At 38.1% G+C, this 15,296-nt stretch overlaps 1 protein-coding gene and 1 pseudogene across 1 annotated transcript in view; one reads left to right on the top strand and one right to left on the bottom strand.

Moving 5' to 3' along the window:
* Positions 1-1,197: 1,197 nt before the first annotated feature.
* On the bottom strand, positions 1,198-14,567 carry LOC107680157 (tripartite motif-containing protein 35-like; annotated as a pseudogene).
* LOC107680169 (gastrula zinc finger protein XlCGF8.2DB-like) overlaps positions 12,594-15,296 on the top strand; it is a 23,491-nt gene continuing 20,788 nt past the window's right edge. The window contains exon 1 of the mRNA XM_016475957.1: positions 12,594-12,604. The gene's annotated coding sequence lies outside the window, so the exon portion shown is untranslated. The remainder of the gene's footprint in view (positions 12,605-15,296) is intronic.

Raw genomic sequence — 15,296 nt, 5'->3', positions numbered from 1 at the left:
AGACCACAATGCAACACGATTATGACGTCATCGCAGATCGCGTTTAATTTATCCCCACCCCAAACAACTCTTAATATATAAAAAAAATTTTTTAACATTTGCAACAGCCCAAACATTCCTATATACTGCACCAAACAAATTTGTCAGGGGAAAAATGTAAACAATAAACCAACTCTATAGCAGATTCTAAGTGATCAAGGGCTTAGGACGTTCCAGTTCAGCCCATTGCAAAGGTTCCGGCAGTAGTGGGCACTCGTGCAATGTAATCAATGACGTACATCTGAATGAACAAGACGGAGGGAAGTTTGCGAGTGAAGGGCATAAAAAACCGGACTGGAACGCAGCCTGGGTGTGTGTTCACTAATCACAACTCACGGTCATGGTCATGTTTCCTGTTTGGTATTCGTTTCCCATACCCTTATGTGATCCTGTCATGTGCTTCCTTTGTTTCATGTGTTGTTTTCATTGGTTGATTTTGTCATGTTATTCATGTTCTGTTCTGTTTGGTGATTGGTTTGTTGTCTTGATTGTGAACCTGGTTAATCATTCGTCTTTTTATCTAAATAGCCCTCTTGTTCCCATTGCTTCCTGTCCTGCTTTGTTCTGTGTAACTGCTGTTGATGAGTTGTTCCCTTGTCCATGCTCATTTCTAGTCAAGTTAATCTTTAATTTGTATATATTTTTATTCATTAATATTTAATAAAATATTATTTCCAGTAGCATTTTCTCTTATAAAAGTGCACATGGGTTCTACTGATGTAAGATAATACTTTTTATAGCAAATAATCAGCTTTACAGTGATGTATGTTTTAATGTCACAGATTTAAAGAAATTAAATGTGAGTCCCCAGTGACAAGGTAAAAAAAATTACAGCAAGAGGAGAGAAAAACCTTGAGAAGAAGCAGACTCGGAAAGGAAGCACATCCACCTCAAATATGAAATGAATGTCCAAAAGTAATATTTCAATGAACATGCAGTGATCATCTGGCTGATAGGAGTGGCAGGTTGCAGCTGCTAGTTGAACATGAAGTTTGAGCTGGTACAGTTATTTATATTGCAGGGCAAGGTTATAACAGTTCTTAGTTTTTACTTAATTTCTTATTTCTGACTGTAACAATTGACCCATTCCTCACCCACTTGAGTTTCTGACTGCACTTCCAGTGAACACAGGAAGATACATACTTACAGGTGTAACATTTACAAACTATTGAATGGTAAGATCCTCAGAGGAAAAGTTCCATAACAACAGAAGAATGGAAAGACAGTGTCAGTGAAGGTGGTTGTGAGTGTATGTATATGTGTGTTAGTTACAGTATCAGAGAATGACACAGTTCCTCTGTCATAGTCCAGATCAACTCTAACACGCTCAAGCCTTTGCTCAACAGGAAAACCAGCTGCTTCAAAGAGCCCATACTGCACACTCCAGACACCAGTCCTAAAGAAAACAAATCCCTTTCTTTGGTTTGATGCAGTAGTTATTCCAAGACACCAGTATGGACACTCATTAACCTCCATGTCCCAGCAGTGTGTTCCTGAGTTAAAACCTTCTGAACCCAGAACACATGGATAGATGTCAAATCTCTCTGGATTATCAGGAAGCGGTAGACAGTTCCAGCTGCCTCTCACACTGGTCAGATCAGCAGACAGGATGTGCCATGGATGAGCAGTGTTTGGATCCAGAATCACAGGAGCTGATGGAAGAAAACAATCAGCAAGAAACTGACCTTAAAATATTGATCAGTAATAAACTGTACACATATTATTTTTAATTATTGTATCACTAAAGATCTGTGTGAATAAATACATGTAAACCTGATAGTGAGGACCTCGTTTATCAATCATGAAAATCATCTCAGAAACACACTTCCAGTGTTCATATGATTCCTGCTGTGCATCATGCTGTCATTGTGGTAAAACTACAATTTTGAGAACAGAATATAAAGTATATCCAAATTACATGTATTTAAGTGATATTAAATGTTTTATTGTCTGCATTGTTTAACAATGTCATATTTAATGACATTGTCATATTTAATAAAATGTATTAAAATAAATTTATAATAACTCTTATCGTTCCAAAAATAATGGTTATGTCTATTTTGTTAATTATTTTAAATGTTGCTTTTATCTGGTGCTTCTGCACCAGTTCTATTGTCCATATGACTGTGTTCACAATGGAACTTAATTGACTACTCAATGAATACTGTACAGTGTACAATGTATACTGCTTACTGTATTTACTTTTGGGATGCAGTATTGCACACAATTTCAGAACTCATCATTATGAGTTGTATAATAGAGCACATTGGTTCTCATTATCAATACTTATGCTTAACTTAAGCATTGGGACATGTTCATTTATAAATTTATTTTGTGTCTATTGCCATCATATATTTGCTCTTTTCTCTTTATGCCCTTTCACAGAACTTGTATACTCCTTGGTTTCATTTGTATGAACTAAATTAGGGACACACGCTTTTAAGCTTTTAAGCACCTTGTGATTGGAATACTTTACAAAATGAACTGAAGATGCAAAGTTTGGTGTCAATGTGTACTTTTAAATCTTTAATTTGTGCTGCTAAAGGAAGATTACAATTTCAAATGTTTTCAAGTATGTATTTGTATGATGTTGTTGTTTTGTTATTGTAACATTTTGAAAACTACTGTGGCTGCTCATCTTGGACAGGACGCTGTTAGGATTGAGTTGTGTTGGTTTCTTTTCTCTGTTGCAGGTTTTGTGATTGGGGGGTGACATGAGCGCACCTGATGCCCGTCATAGCTCTTATTTAAACATTGGTGCGAGAGTTCGTCGGGCCGCTGCTCAGCTGTTGCTTGGGGCAGTTTACCAGAGCCGCGCTCCAATTTTGTGACTTATGTTTTGTTTCGCATCCACTCACTAGCACTGACAACACTTCATTTTGCACTTTGCATCCATTCATTTGCATTTTGTACTGACTAACCCTACTGATACTGACATTTTTATTGTTATTTTGCTTAATTCTGTTATTTATTGTGAATTATTATATAACAGAATTGTATTTATTCTGTTACGTTAACTTATTCCACTGTGTCGCCTTAATGTTACATCTCTGAGCCAGGTGTAACAACGCTTATGAAAAAATATTTTTCATCCCAGAAAGTTTATTTCCTGGAAAATAAAGGACATATTATTCCATTTAAATGTATGAATTCGGTAGATGCTTTTATTCAAAACAACATATATTACATTGAAAGTTTATATTTGATCAGTTCATGCATTCCCTGGGACTTGAACCCGTGACCCTGGTCCTGCTACCACTATGCTCTACTGTTTGAGATACAGGAATGACAGAAATGCTTGAGAAGAACTGTAAACTCTGTTGTACACTACTTATTTTGGCAGGTGTAGTGGGTCATCTGATTATTCGCATGTAATGCTAAAATCTGTAAATATTCCTCCATCCGTCATTTTTATTGTAAGTTTAACAGCAAGATTGTCTGCAGACTTACTGTTTTGAACAATGCCCTGCATCTTCTTCCAGACTCAGAACGGCAGGTTGCCCAAGTAACGCGGCACATGAATCAAAGCTCCAGAAGGCGTCTGAGGATCTGGCTGTGAGATCTGGACTCTAGAAGAACATTCAGGAGTCAGAACTGCAGTAGCTTTGGATCAGAAGCAGAGAGACCAGAGACACCAGCAGATCACTCACCTTTCCATTGAGACTGGAAACTCCTGCAGAACAAACACACCATTGATAATCAAGAACTCGATCAATCATCCATCAATCAATCAATGGATGATCTGAAATCAGACCTTTAGAAAGCAGACATCACTGGCTTTCATCATCTCCTCCGTGTCTTTGATTGTGTGTGAAAGAGCTGAGATGTGTCTTTTCATCTCCTCCAGCTTCTCCTTCATCATCTGCTTCTTCTGCTCCTCTTCCTCTCTCAGTGCAGTGATTGTAGCGTCTTCTTCATCTCTGAGAAACTGATGAAGCATCTCAAACTGCTGTTTAATCTGAAGCTCTGTGTGCTTAGCTTGAGTCTGAAATCAAATCACATTCACTTCAGTTATCTGTGCATGGAGAATGTTTTTTCTTTTACTTTTCAATCTAAAGCCTTACAATAAATGTGTTGCAATTAAATGCTTAAATTAGTTCTGTGCATCCTTTTAAATTAAGAAATGTATGAATTAACCTTACAAAATTTATTGTTGATGACTTTACTAACATTCTAAAATGTCCTGAAAAGTCACAATGTTAAATACAAGTTAATGATTTTACTTGAATGATTTGAACCATTGGCATAGTTAGAGTTGTGAATCTTTATAACAAAACATTAGAGATGCTCGATTCAAAACAATCACCAATGACTTTATAACTGTTACGGGGCGAACGAGACGTGAGACGTGCGGATCCATCTGCAAAGCTTTATTCAAAGGCGTGGTCATAAAACAGGCAAGGTTCTGACAATGGCAAACAGGTATATTGAGGGCAAGACAAAAGAGTAATCCAAAATGGGCGTGTTGATTGGTTGCAGCTGTGGGTGTAATCAGTGCAGTGGATGATGGGAAATGTAGTCCGGGGTGAAGTGCAACAGTTAGTGTGGTGCAAGAGTCCATAGTAATGAGCGGGTGATCTCGGGTGGTGAGCGAACGGAAGAGCAGGCACAGGATCTGTGACAATAGCTCTGTCATATGCAGTTATATAAGCTCTCTGCTCACAGTTACTGTTTAAACATAGAAATAATCATGGGCGTAGAATACTCGGGGGACGTGGGGGACATGATTCAATGATATCAAGGCTGCAATGTGGTTGGTTATTAAGGCACATGTGATCCGAGTTAGCCGTTACGCTTTCTCCAATAGTAAGTAATACAGACCCTCTTATCTCCCTATAGTAAGACAATCTCTGGCAGGGGCTATTTACACTAAGTGCAAATAGCAATGGATTCTATTTATACTATGTTAAAATAGCAGGGTTTTCTGCTATTTATACTACTTATTGCAAATCGTGACAATTATCTGCACCTCAGTATTGTAGAACATTATAAAACAGTACGCAATCATAACTTATTGAGTGTAAATTATAATTTGAATTCAAATGATTAAATCAATGCCACCTTATTGGGACAATAAAGCCCTCCCTACACCAACCCTAACCCTAGCTGATACTTTATTTTCAACTTTTTGATTATTTCCTAAATTTTTATTGAATTTCCGATGTGATAGGAGATTTGAAAGAGAAAAAGAAAGTTCGGCAAAAGGAGAGTTTGAACCCTGGTCGATCGCATCAAAAAGCACATGCTTTACCATCTATTGCCACTGGAACTGATGTTTGACAAGCTTCTTTTGTAGTGTCGACTAGCCCAGTCACATGTTAGTGGGCGGAGTTAGTGTAAATAGCTTCTGCCAACAAGGTGGGCTATTTGCACTTAGTGTAAATAGACACTCCAAATAACTTATGAAGTGCAGGAAATCCCTAATATGGACAAAGGTGTCCCGCTATCGCTGCAGTTAAAAAAAAAGGTAATTTCAAGTAATTTCCAGGTGAGGTAATAAATAAATGAAGTATATGAGTAATGCAGTGCTAACTGACATAACATTTATTACAGTACATAAACTATTCTGCTTTATGTGTTTGTATAAACCAATCATTAATTACCAATTGTAACGAGGAAAATATAGGAAAACAAATATTTTAGAATACAAACTGTAAGATTTACAGAACCTCAAACACTTTGATCTTTTACATCTTGATCTGATCTTTGGATTTTGATACACAAAGTGTATTAACATACAGACATCTGTTTCCACATCTCACTGAAAGAAAATGCGGGAAACCCCTCTCTCACCTATGCATGAGTTCCTTCTCATCCCCTTCCTTCCCCTTACCCATCCTCTCAATGAGGATCAATTTTACAAGAAGTAGACTAGAAGGTAATACAGATCCTAGGAGTTTAGAGATATTTTACTCACCGTAGAGGGTGTGCCATTTCCCACTGTCTTTCATGCAAATTACCTTCTGTCCCAAAACTCTACTTGATCAATGCAAATTCTAGTTAAACTATCGGTAAGCCCACCCCCTTAGTTACTGTTGTTCACTCGGCCAAACAAACAGAGTTGCTACTGTCTTACAATGACAGCTGTCAGTGTGCAAACCTTGTCCTAAGATGTTTTTGATAAATTTTGGACACAAGTGGGACTTAAATATGCCATGGTGGGATATATAAAAGATTTTAAAATAAATATGTAAAAATACAGATCACAATGTGAAACGGGAGAAGCCTCATGTTACGGTCGTTACGATCGCAATGACAACATCCAGGCAGTGGTGGACGAAGTACACAAATCAAGTACTTGAGTAAAAGTACAGATCCGTATAATAAAATATTACTCCAGTAAAAGTTCACAGTTATATATGACATGAGAATAAGGCCTGAAGTTAGGAAGAACATTTTAAGGAAAATATAATTATATTTTTATAATGATTTTTTTCTTCTCAAACCTTTGTAAAAACACCCCTGGCCAAATGACCCTTTAATAAACATGGTAACTGCAGTAATTATCAAAGTGGGAAGTGACTTTATATCTAAAAATTACCTCAACTTAGCACCAGCGAGCTTGTTAGCTAGGCTAAATGCGTATTAACGTTACGGCAGCGGGGAATATGAACGCGCATTAATTATTTTTAGTCTGTGTTATTTTAATGTTTCGTTTTTTTTAGGAAAAATGTACTTAAGTACAGTAACGAAGTAAAGCTACTCCGTTACTGTCCACCACTGCATCCAGGATCAACATTGTTCATGTACCACAGTGTTAGATTGAGTTAATTTACTTTTAATATGGAGAGGCACTGAAATGTAGACCTTCATTTATGTGTTTTTGACCTACAATGTACATGACGTGAGAACAGTTTGCTATTTATGTTTGTACGTAAGCATGGACTCACTAACTTTAACGTAAGCTAGTTTTAGCCAGAGATACCTTGCTGAAGCACAAGATGACATTAGTGTTCTGCTTGAGAAGATGAAAATTGTAACTTAATAAGAGTATGACAATCAGAAAATGAACATTTTCGTCTTCATTGGGATTGGGGTTGAATGTTTACACCGTGTCCTAACTACACGCGACACAACGCCACGACACGCGATAAAAGGTATCTTTTCCATGTTAATCGGAGTTATTGTCCTAACTAGCCGCGACACGCGAAATTTCTAATTTAGAAACGGTTTCTATTTCCGCGACATCCCCAGATAGTACATCTGCAAGATGTCTGTTAAAGATCTCTTGATCTGAAAAGCATCTGCTGTCTACAAACTTCTGACAGATGTCTTACAGATGTCAGTTTGACATACATTCTAAAGCTTAAACATCTTAAAAACATATAATAGACGTCTATTTGACATCTAAAAGGAAATGTCCTATAGACGTATTGCAGATGAGCAAACACTCTAAAAAATACGTCTTGTAGATGTAAATGCAGACATCAAATAGACGTCTCCGAGATGTACGTGTGCTATCAGGCTGGAACAACAACAAACAAACTATATGACAGTAGATAATCTCAGGTGGTTATGTGCTTTATTCAAAGCTAAACGTGTCTAATATGAGTTGAAATATATATATCCATTTCGTTGCGAGTGCAGTGTGCTTCCAGAGAGAGCCCGCCACACACGCTTCTGATTGACTGTGATATTTGATTGATTCTGTTGTGTCGCATCGCGTCTGGTGTGGACACCCAAATTGCTTGTTGCTGGACTCTTGTCGCGTCACGTGTAGTTAGGACACGGTGTTAGGGACATTTTTGCTCTGTTTTGGTTGGGTTTAAGACATTTTATAAAATAAATTATATTGCCCATCCTCTCATGATACCTGGAATCAGTGGTACAAGTACCCCAGGCACATAGTTTTTCCATTTTTGTAGCATAAACACCATCAAACTGATGAAAGTTTCAGATCTTCCAATGTTTCTCTATGGCAATACCAATTACCACACATTGTTAACTGTTAACGGACACTACTGAGCATTTTTCGTTTCAATCTTATCTTGTTTTTGCCTTGCCTTGTTTTTGAACCTTGGACTGTTTCCTTGTTTTATGATTGTTTGCTGCCTGCCTTGACCATTGCCTGTGTTTTGGATTACTCTTTTGCCTTGGCCTGGATATAATTGTTTGCTGGTGTTCGACCCTGCCTGTCTTGACCACAATCTGTACAATAAAGCTCACATTTGGATCTTATCCCCATAGTCAAGCTCAGTCCCGTTGCAGTAGAAGTATTTTCTCAATATTTATTTTTCACAGTAATTCTGGTGCTGCATCCAAGGCTGAATGCGTAACAGCGGCGCAGTGAAAGGTGTCCCATTTTGAAGGCTCATTTAAAGGGTACAATGAATGCATCCGTTTTTCAACACGGACATTCAAAGCTGTTTTCTTTGAATGAGTGAGACTTCTGATTTATTAGCCGCCGTAGGGACATAACAGGAAGAATAACAAAGTGCTGTAAAGACAAAAGACAAGCAGCAAAACAAGATGACACCAGAAGCCAGATACATTGAAATTACAAATAGCCACGCCCACTCTTATGATAAGATTTTTCTTCTTTTTTTTTAAGAGAGAAAGAGATAGCGAAATGCTGTATTACACTTTTAAATGTAAGTATTGGGTTTCAACTTACTCTAGTATCTAATGGCACAAATGTTAACTTATATCTTACCAAGATGCAATTTTATTTTAAGTTTATACTTATTATGTACATAAATGGACGTAGGTGAACATATTTAGACAAGTTGTGACAAGTTAAAAAAAAAAGTTACTGCTGCTCTTTGGCCACGTTCACACAGCAGCAGATCATGGTTGTCAGTTCTGTATTTGAGTCCTTAATAGAGTTACGTTGACACACAGTATAGTTATTTATGGGAGTGACAACTGCATTCTATAACCGAACTCACACCTGAAAATTTTCATGTCTTACAACTGCATTCTCATTCTCTCAACTGAACTCTTGTTGTGTCAAAAAGTGATAAGACCTCACCATCTTGGATATTACTTTAGTCACTCTGGCTTTCGTTACTGGAAAGCAATACGGGCTTGACTCCCATTGCATGTTCATACAGACAGTATTCGAGACGTTACTGTAAGCTACTGTAAGCATGTGGGTTGATTTTGTACACAGCCTTAGAAATTGATTATCATGTATATCATGGCTGATGGATCACGCATGTGTAAATTTGAAATATTGAAATGAGATTCTGTGACACTCCGTTTGGGAACCACTAGTGTTCATCAGAGCTGCTCACCTTGATTTGTTGAAGTGTCTTTACACACTCTTTCTTAACATTCTCTCTGTGTATCAGCTTCCTTCGTAAGGACTTGAGTTCTGTACTGAGCTCATCCTTGAATTGAACAAAGTGAAAATACAATAACATTTATATTGTATGGGAGAGACAGTGTGAACAAATATTGTTTAAATACATGTTATGGTTTCTTTATCGCAAGTTTGTTTCTTGAGTAAGCATGAGAAATCTATCTGAAACAGGTTTGGTGGGTTTTGTACATACTGTATTTGTGTGGTACAGTGTATGTATCTCACACGACTGAAGAGTTGAGAGCCAGTTTAGAAACAAAGATAAAAGACAATCAAACCCATGATATTGTCTTACCTTATATGATGAAACAGCTTCTCTAATGGGTCTGACTGTGTGATTCATGTGTTTCTGTGAAGTAAAGCACACTACACACGCAGGCTCTTTTGCTCTTTGAGTTTCTCACCATGTAAACTACAGACCTCCTCAGTCCCTGATAAACGTCTCTTAGTCTGATCTCTTTCCTTCGGGATCGACTCACACAAGTTTTTTAGCACAAGGTTACAAGGAGGGTCATCTCTTCAGGATCTTCTCCTGCAGACAGGACACTCCTGAGTTTTCTTGATTCTCCAGAACTGTTGAAGACGCTCTTTACAGACACTGTGACTACATGATAAAATAACAGGAGCCTTGAAGGTTTCATAGCAAACAGGACAATAAAGTTCTTCTACAGATGAATCAATTTTCACTGTTTGAGCCCCAGCATCTAAACTTTACTTTCACTTTCTGAATGATGGTTTCAACAATAACCACAAGAATCACAAACATCTGCTGTCTGTTCAGAAACAAACATCTCAAACATCCTTCTTGTGTTTCTCTCCACTGATCGCTGATTCTTTATTGCTTTTGTCCAGAAAACCTTGTTAACCTTCAACACAATGATCCCATATCATCCTCTTTATAGTTATACATGACATGTCTTTATTACGACATTTGAAATTCTCATGTGTTTGTCCTCAGAATAAAGAGAAATCGACCCTACATCTTGCCAGATGGTCCTAATAAGAACTTCAACCCAAGAATCAAGAGTCTCAGTAGAAACAATCTACAGTGATGACCGTAAGAATGTCCACAGGAAGAGATCTAGTAGCCTATCTTAACCCGCTGTCCTTAGTCACAGCCAATACATCATCATCTTTTCTTGATTTTGGCCAAATGTAGGCTACCAAACAACAACAAATAAAGAGAAATCGACCCTACATCTTGCCAGATGGTCCTAATAAGAACTTCAACCCAAGAATCAAGAGTCTCAGTAGAAACAATCTACAGTGATGACCGTAAGAATGTCCACTGAAGGCGAGCTGAATTGATGCAATCGGTTCACTCCGAGCAGAATCGATATTTTAACATTTCTGTTCCTGCGTTCCTCTGTAATATTACCTTTCCGAAACCGGTTCTAGTAGAAGAAATACCGGTTAATAATGTTATTTTTTATAAACAATTTTCTTAGCCCATAATAATAATAATACTAATAATAAAGTTCAGCGTTTTCTTTACTCAAAAAGAAAAAGAAAACAGGAAGAGATCTAGTAGCCTATCTTAACCCGCTGTCCTTAGTCACAGCCAATACATCATCTTTTCTTGATTTTGGCCAAATGTAGGCTACCAAACAACAACAAAAAAATCTATTAACACTTTAAAGACATTAAAGTATTTTTTAAGATATTTAAAATTTTTGCTGCATTGTTAAAAACGCTACTTGTATACGATTGCGTTCTGAGAGTGAAAAGAACAAAAAAAAACATAAGTCGTGTATAGGATCACGTCGCATTTTATTAGCCCTATTACATTCAGAAATAATGTAGGCTAAAATGGCGGTAGGCTAAAGCAAAAAGTTTACAAACATTATAAACACATTAGTTATTAGTTTCTCTCCACAACAAATCCTCTAAAGTTAAGGCTATGCGTTTAGGCTATAAAAACGTTAAACAAATTAATTTAAGGTGAAACTGATGACTACCTCTCTCATTCGGCACGAATTCAAATGTTTACATATTCGCGACGTATCTAGATGCTAAAACATTATTTATTATAGGCTAGGCTTTGTACTTTCAATCGACGTAAAGCATCATCCTTCACTTCGGCTATATCAGCTCAGTGAGGCGCTGGACACGCTGAACGCAACAGATTGTACAACGGAGCAGTGCAACTTTTTATGTTTCTTTAACTGTATTTTATTTTGATAATAAACAGGCTGCAATGTCACAAAAATATGTTGTGTCTGTGTGCGCGTGAGGCGCCGGTGCGATATCATACCAACGCTGGTTGGTTATACAGATAGAAGGAAGACGTCATTCAAAACTGTCAAGCTTTTGCAAAATAAATAAAACTGTAAAGCTTTTAAAATAAAGAAAACTACTTTCTGCCGTCTCGTTTTCCTTTCCGAGAACTTTGGAACGCATCACAATGAACCATATCTCACACATTTTTTTCTTTCGTTTTGTTAATCGTTGTTAACGTGAAATATATTTTGTGTATATGCCAATATATTCCTTTTTTTATGTAAGCCTATAGTTTTATTCTGTTTAACTTACACTGTCCTCGGATAAACTAATGCCGGTGTTGTGCTCAATTCTGACCCCTGCTAAATTATTACCCCCCTAGTATTGGTAGCTTTAGGGTTAGGTGTGGGGGAGGGGTTAGGATTAGGCAATCAGATAGCGATTTTCAACGGGAGGGGTAATAATTTTGGGGGTCAAAAATGGGCCCAACACCGGTGCATTGCCATTGCGACTTACCTATGATGAGTTCTTGAGCGCGGGCATTTCACTCGTTGGATGCGTCAGCGTCACATTTGCACAGGCCGTACTACTGGAATTCGTGATTGGTTGACAGCAAATTTCAAATATTAAATGGAACGATAAAATAACGTTATTAACCAGTTAATGGCCATTTCAACTTTTTGATTCTGTTCGGAACTATAAAATTTGATTTCGTTTCTGTTTCTGGTTCTGTTCTGTCAAAATTTAGTTTGTTTCCATTTTCATTCCTTGAACCGGTTCAGAGCCCTGCTTGGAACATGAACTACACATGAGATAATTTACCAACAGCGGTTACAGTGAGGAAAGCTAGACAAAGACAATAGAAAAACAAGAGCTATTTTTACACAGACTAATGAGCTAACAAGGAACACCTGTGGAACAAGGAACAAGGAAAAAAGATCAATGTGAATTTACATTTTTAAAACATTTACACTTTTGGAATATACTCAGGTCATCAACACATGGATGGGAAGAGGCAATTGTGGTTCAGTTCTGTGATAAGTTCTTAAAGTGCAATATAGCATTTAAAATAATATTACATGCAGTATTATGGCCAAGTTGATATAGTCTAACACAGGGTGTAAAAACACGAACTGAAGATTTTTCCTATATTACTTTTGTGTTAGGTGGCACGGCGTGGTTGCAATGTTGCTGTTGGTAAGTTACATTTATATAGCACTTTTCTGGATACTCAAAGCGCTTTACATAGAAGGGGGAAATCTCCTCAACCACCACCAGTGTGCAGCATCCACCTGGATGATGCGACGGCAGCCATAGTGCGCAAGAACACCCACACACCAGCTTATTGGTGGAGAGGAGAAGGAGTGAAGAAGCCAATCAGTATATTGGGATAAATATGAGGCCATGATGATGGACAGAGGCCAATGCGCAAATCTGGCCAGGATGCCGGGGTTACACCCCTACTCTTTTTTGAAGAACATCTTGGGATTTTTAATGACCACACAGAGTCAGGACCTCGGTTTAACGTCTCTGTGCTTTTTGACAGTATAGTGTCCCCATCACCATAATAGGGCGTTAGGACCTCACAGACCACATGCAGTATTTACTGACTGTTAATGGAGCCGCTCTGAGACATCAATCATCAGCTGTGCACACTATGCTTTATGTGGAATCCTGCCACAACAATCCTTTGCCAAATGATAAGTACACTATTGTGATTTTATTTTCTGTTCGAGTAGTGTTCAAAACTGTGGGGGAACAGATTATATTATGACGGTTCATCATTGTAAAATAGATATTTGATATAGAGTGCAATAAAGCAGGGAAATTAATCAGTTTAAAAATGCTATTATTCACCTCCTGTATATGCTTTAAGTCTTCGACGTAGACCACATTTTAATCTTTGTTTTGCATAAATTACAGTTGATTCATGTGAAATATCCACTCCTGTACATCCTTTGCCAAATTATCAGAGGATCTCTTGTCGTTGGACACACTGTAAAGCCGCGAGATGTGTGATATCACAACAGATGGCAGTAATGAACAAATTTAGTTTGTGATCTCGTCAGAAGAAGACGCTGTGCTGCTTCACTGCATTACAGGCTCGTGACTCGACAAACACGAAACGGAATGTAGCGTTTGGTCGCGCTACACCGCTACTTGCTGGAAAAAGTAGTTAGCTACAGGAAAAGCTACACTGTTTTAAAAGTAGCGTCGCTACTGTCACGCTACTGAAAAATGTAGTTAAGCTAGTAGCGTCGCTACTTGTAGCTAGCTACTCCCAACACTGCAGCACATAGCACGAAAGAAAATTACAATTAAAATTTTGGAGAGTTACAGCTGTCAGAAATTAGTAGGAAGTGTAGAGGCCCTTGCTTTGAATGACATCTGTGGCTGCAGTACATCACTAGTTTCTTTCACTACGCTGGTGTGATCTTGGTCTACTCTTCTTCCAGTCTTTTCCACAGTTCAGTGACTGTAGTGGGTTTCTTTGCCATAATTTTGTCACCAAGGATTTTCCAGAGATTTTCAATCGGATTAAAATCAGGACTCTGGGCCAGCCATTTCATTATTTCAGTGTTTTCAGCTTCAGGGAACTGCTTTACCTGTTTTGCAGTGTGACAGGGGCATTGTACTGCATGAAAATTGCAGGCTGATTGGGCGATGAATGCAGAGAAGGAACTGCATGTTGCCGCAGGAGGTTCTGATAAACATTTGCATTCACTCTGCCATGTAGCTGTGTAAGAGGCCCGACTCCTGCTGCAGAAAACATTGCCCAAACCATAACACTTCCTCCTCCATCTTTCACTGACTTCTTTACACACTCGGGCTTCAGTCTTTGCCCAGTTTGAACACAATGTTTCCAGTTGGACCCAAATTCTTTCTGCCGATGAGAGGCTTTGTCACTGCTAGGGATGGGTACAGAGAACAGAAGCTGCTGCTTGTAATTTTTCTTCACTGAATGATGTGGCCGAGGTTTGCTCGACGTGCGTGTGATATCCATGCGTATGTGTGTTTGCGTGCGAAAGTTCGAATGAAAGTGTGGGCTCACGCTACAAAACTAGGCGACACCAGTGTCAGATGCAATATATGCAGTAGTGTAATAGTGAACAAAGAAGGCAACACTAGTAATATAATGAAACATTTACTAACAAAACACAACATCTACCTCAAGCAATGCGCTGTATTATGTCTACCGGCTCCAGCTCCTACTGCAACTCGTGAGACACATTCACATCAAATTTTGATTCGGTAGAGTTACACACACGAGACTTATTCGCAATCACAAAAGTACATTATTTCCGTGGGCTTTAAATCCTTGCCAGTTAAACGTTTCATTCGCGTGCTGTTCTAACGTGCTTATTCGGAGCGCGCACACTAAAAGGCCAGTCAAACAGCACCTGATTACTTAGTTATCGTCTGATTGCGCTAATACTGTCAACAACAAACAAGGTTTACATATAAACACAGCTAATTATGTCTAAAGTGAAAGTAAACAGTTAAGAGAAAAAACAGATGCGTGCAGCTCTTAAAGTGGCAGTACATGCTGCCGCTTGTCATTAAAGGGATAGTTCACCCAAAAATTAAAATTCTTTCATTATTTACTCAGTCATGTTGTACCAAACATGTATTAATTTTTATTTATTCTTGTGCTGAACACAGAAGATATTTTGAAGAATGTGGGTAACCAAACAGTTGCTGGTCCCCACTGACTTTAATAGTAGGAAAAAAA

The sequence above is a fragment of the Sinocyclocheilus anshuiensis genome, unplaced genomic scaffold (assembly GCF_001515605.1).
Source record: "Sinocyclocheilus anshuiensis isolate Anshui unplaced genomic scaffold, SAMN03320099.WGS_v1.1 scaffold1202, whole genome shotgun sequence".
NCBI classification, from domain to species: domain Eukaryota; kingdom Metazoa; phylum Chordata; class Actinopteri; order Cypriniformes; family Cyprinidae; genus Sinocyclocheilus; species Sinocyclocheilus anshuiensis.
Note: the sequence above shows the minus strand (reverse complement) of the source record. Positions and strands in the feature narration are given on the sequence as shown.